Below are 5408 nucleotides of genomic sequence, written 5' to 3'. Positions count from 1 at the left end.
TTTTTTTGGTACCAGGGATTGAACTCGGTTCCTTGCACTTGCAAGGCAGGCCACTGAACTGCTGAGCTAAATCCCCAGCCCAGAATATATTTAAATTTTAAGTGCTATTCCATCTATTTTATATCAATTAACCATTTCTTTATAATATTGTTGTTGAAGTTTTAGTATGGTTGTAGTATACAATGATTATACTTATATAAGTAAAATTTTAAATATTCAATAAAACTTGCTTCTTAAATGAAGTGTTGGACTAGATGGATGAATGTATTAAAAAATAGAAGAATGAATGGGACTGAATATTAATGGCAAAAGAATGTGAAGAGTTTATGGGTAAATAAGTGGACTTATAGAGCAGGAGAGTAAAAGAATGTAAGGGAGAGATAGAGAAGTTTTCATCTTTTGATATTTATCAAAAGCTTAACAAATTTAAATTGAGAAAATAACTTATCCTTTTCCAAATTGGCTCAGATCTGCAGACATGCAACTCCTGTGCTCTGTTCAGCCTTGTAGAGGACTCACCCAAGAACCCCGTCTGACTGACTGTCTTAAAGAATTTCTTCCTTACACCAAATACCCATTAAGTATTAGGGATTCCAGGGCTGTCTTACCTTGGCTCAGATCCTTGAGCACCTTGGCCACACTGGAAGATGCACTTTAAGTGGAGAAATCTGTCCACCTGCTGGAAACAGATGCCATTAGTAAAAGGAAGGCATCTCTTCTCCTCTGGAAATTCAGTGGCAAGAGCTCAACCACCTGCTGAACATCTCTGTCTGTGTCTTTCCAGAGGGCTAGTCTGAGTGGTATGCAGCCAGAGTTGACTAAGCAGGAAAAAATCCTTAAAGTTCAGGCTTGTCCAAAGTTTCCAGAAATTTTCAACATAAATTTCTGAAACAATCTTTCAGATTTGCCCTTCTAAACCTCACCCACCTAAGCTTATCCACATTTACTTGCAGAATGTTGTAAAAAAAGCTGGGATGTGGAGGTAGGGCCAGAGATTTAGCTCAGTGGTTCTGCTGCCAGCTTCACAAGTGCAAGGTCCCAAGTTCAATCCTTGGTGCCAAAAACAAAAAGGAGGGGGGAATGCTTCTCTCCCCAAATTAAAATTTAGATTTTGGCTATTGCTGCTCATAAAAGTTATGTTCAACTGGGTAAAGAGGCATATACTTATTGTCACATATACTTCATTTGCTGAGACAGGAGGATCACAAATTTGAAGCCAGCCTGAGCAAGTTTAGTGAGACCTTGTCTCAAAACATAAATAGGGCTCAGGATGTGGCTGAGTGGTAGAGTACCTGTGGGTGTAAGCCTCAGCACCTATAAATATAATGTATTTAGGCCCACATATCACATTGAATGAGATTAATTTACACTTTTATATGTCAATCACTCTTATTGTTCAATATGTTCTTCTGACACCAAGTCCTATAATAACTTAGCATGTGTTACATGCAGACATTCTTAACTCAGAATCCAAAAATTCACTTCCAACTTTCCCAGACTTAATATGCAAGAGTACTTTTCCCTTATTCAGTCAAGGAGCTTGAAGCCTCACACACTCACCATTCTGTGGTGATTTCTTACCCTCTGTAGGGAGCTGACCTCAGATTTTTTTTCTTTTATGTCATAGATTCAAGTTATGTTCATTCCTTATCCCTGCAAACTACTTCTTCCACTGCCTCTGTCTATGTATTTCTACCCAAGACACTCTGGTGTCTGGTTAAAATGACACAAAGTATGGTGAAGGGATCAGCAGCATCCATGACCAATCTATCTCTGAAATACCTTTCTCAGAAAAGCCACAAGCATACCCAGCTTACAAGGTCAGAGCTGTGCACCATAACACCCAAATGGTGTAATCACAAAGTACAGATAAAGGGACTGTAGGGATGTTTAACTCTGGACATGTTACATACCAGTGGCATAGTGCTGAAAATCCTGAAAATCTTTATGAGTAACCTCTGTGAGCGACAATATTCTACATTTTGCATTAGTGTGCATGCAGCTCTTTAACACTTATAATGCATTGTTAATAGTAAAATACACTGCATGGATATGTGATGATTATGTATCAAAATAAGAAGCACGATTAAATCAATTATTTGATTCTGCTATACCTGACTGAACCAAATAGAAATATAATTATATTAAGAATATGTTTCTGTTCTTTCATATCTATAGATCATTTAAATATCAACATGAATTTATTTCTGATACGTGAGTTATTTAATTCCAAATGAAGGCATCTGATTTCCTAAAGTTTTGGTAATATAGCAAATTCTACACATCTATGACATGGTTAAATTTTAAAATTTCTATTAACTTCATGCATATGTTGCAATTTTGTTAAGAAGACATATATATTACTATTTCAGGCTTTTAAATTTTATCATGAAATTTATTTTAGTATTTCAGTTTTGTTAGTCAAGATAATAGTTTCTACACAAGTGTTTCATTTCTTCAGTTCATCCTTTCGTTGTCATTAAAATCCTTTTGTGAAAAATGATGATTTCAGTTAAACCACCAAAATAGATTTATTGTACATTAGGCATGCTACAATAGAAACTGCATTCATTTTTGAAGTGGTGAGAACTGAACTCCAGGGTCACACATGTGCTAGGCAATTGTGGTTTTTAAATAAAGATACATTTATATTTACATAAACAAAGATAATTGAAAAAAGATATTTATATATTCATATATTTATTATATTTATATTTATAAATTTAATAAAGATATATTTTAAAATAAAGACATATTAACAGCCAAAATGTTTCTAAATTTTATGCACAAGAATCCAGAAATTAAAAATGGGAAAAGATATAGAGGATAGCAATAAATAAAAAAGTTCAAGACATTCAAGGAAAATATGAAAACTCTTTCTTTTCTAGAACACAGAAGTACATGTGAAAGCGTGTGACTTCATCTCAGCACAACAGTGGCTGAGACAGGATGATTGTGAGATACAGGCTATAGCTGGTGATATCTAATGATTTTTCCATTTTTTCCTATTTCTGACACTGTACTAAGTTCAATCTGTCAGATTCTATTTCTTTATGTATAAAATAATTTCTGTTACATCATGAAATCAGTCAAAATAGTGCTTGAGAATTTTCAGTCCTGTTTGTGTTCTTGAAATATACAGTTTATAAAGTTTGCTTTTTCACTGTCATTGTCACCTAGAGCATACTTTGTTCCAGATAGCAAGCTCAGAAAGTAAGACAATTAGAGGTAGGAAAGCAATTTAATTTAAATTAAAGATGGTTTTGAAAGTCCACCTGAGCCTTCTGGTATATTCTCATACAATGATTATCATTAGAGCTGTTTGTCCTAGGGCTTCAAATTTTGTATGCTTGCTAGGGAGAAGAGGCTAGGAAGACAATTACATTGCTTTGATTAAAGTAATTTTACTTTTATAGTCTCAGGCAAGGTTAAGGAATGAACATGGTGGCTCTGGGTCCCGGTGGAGATGCTAGAATTGTGTTGAGGCTTCAGGCCATGTTCACTGTAACAGGAGGGGAAAAAAGTAATGCAAGGTGGAGAAATTTAGCTCCCTTTCATCTACATTGTGGCCAAACAAGTGTTTTGGCTACTGACAGGCATTTATTGGCCAAGCTCTATTATAAATCGAAGGACCAGGCCAAGTGCCCATGATAGGCCCTGAATAAATAAAGAAATTAATAAAAATGTCATCAAATTGATGATTTTTTTCAATGATATCATATTCAACATGTCCCAAGGCCTGGCTGGTGTATGCTGGAGCAGTGGCCTTACAAGCTATTTCAAAATGCCAATAAGATAGTAGTGTCTTATAAGTACCTCCTAAAATCTAAGAATTAATCAACAAAACTAATATGCAGCCATCCAGTTTGCAGTCAATGTAACAGCTCATGTTGTCTTTCCTTCATGGAAATATTAGCATACATGATGTACTTACTAATTCTAATTCTAATGAATTCTGACAGATGATAATTCTTACTTTTGGAGAAGTTATGGAATATTTTCCCCAAATGTCATAGCTAATAAGCACAGAACTAACATTGGCTGAGTAGCTTTCATCTGAAATTCTTGTCACAAATACATTTCAGACTTTGGAAGCTTTCGGTTACTGGAGAATTTGCAGATTTTGTAGGTTATTTGTACAATGATATCCATTATATCTTCATATCCTTCAAACTGGTAGGTGTTTTGAGTTCTCTGAGTATTGTAAATGATTATGTGATACATGGGTTGAAAATGTTTAAGGTTCCTACACCTGAATTAGCCAATATTTAAGTGGCACTAACAGAATGGGAATTATTCTTAAAGTGGAGAGTGCTTACGGCCCTGGTATTATATAGTGCTATAGTCCCCCTTATCTGAGGTTTTGTTTTTTGTTTATGACTTTATAACCATGGTCTGAAAATGGAAATTTCAGGAAATAAATAATTCATACACTTTAAACTGTATGCTATTCTGAGAAATATAGTGAATTATCTTGCTGTCCTGTGCTGTTCTGCTTAGAATATAGTATATTCCTTGCTCAACGTATTCATAAATTGGTAAATTCTCCTCTGATTTAAGTTGCTTTGCAAGTTTTCCAGGAAAGTCCTGACAATGTACATAAAGAGTTGTTTTCTTTGTTTTGCTACTGACATTGATTTGGAAGCCTCCAATGCAGTGGGCCACAACATTGATTATGCCCAAAGCAGATCATAAGCAGTACAGGCTGTAAAGTGTTAACCCCACAAATGGGCTTCTTTATAGAAGTGAGTCTGACCAAAGCCTACATGCTGAGCTTAGAGTAATTTTCACCCAACTTCCATTCCCAAAATTAAACCCCTCTGAACTAGATGGATATTGTTTTAATTACAACCATATATTTTGTCTATTTTGTTCCTAATTTGAGAATGCTTCATTTTATTTTTCACAAGCCTTGCTTCCATTAGTTTCCATAGCAACTGCATGGATTGTGCATCTTAACAAGTAGTCCTATCCACATAGCTCACCATTACCCCTTCTGATTACCAATAAAAATCAGTGGCTTGGACTCGCCAGGGCCATGGTCAGTTATAGGCATTGGTCAACCTGGCTCCCCAGTTTCTGTCTCTCTTAGTTCTGTCTTTTAGGTTGTTTTTCCCCTCAGGTTTGTGTCAAACATGTCAAACACTTTGAAGGAGACTGGAGCCTACTGCAGAAGTTTCGTGTAATGTTTCAGGTGTTTTCAGTAATCTAAAAAAAGCTCTAGGACAACATAAAATATGCAGTTATATTTTAAGCGAGGTTGTCTTTGAAGATAGACAATCTGTGAAATGTTGGGCAAGACATTTAACACTTCAATTCATTTTCCCCATGGGAACAGTGATAGTTATAGTCTTTGAGTTTGGTTTCACAACAGTTGCAATCATCATATGGAGATTATATATATATAT

Source organism: Fukomys damarensis, unplaced genomic scaffold (genome assembly GCF_012274545.1).
Source record: "Fukomys damarensis isolate Sample0158 unplaced genomic scaffold, DMR_v1.0_HiC HiC_scaffold_37, whole genome shotgun sequence".
Lineage (NCBI taxonomy): Eukaryota > Metazoa > Chordata > Mammalia > Rodentia > Bathyergidae > Fukomys > Fukomys damarensis.
The sequence above is the reverse complement of the archived record's forward strand: the minus strand, read 5'-3'. Positions refer to the sequence as shown.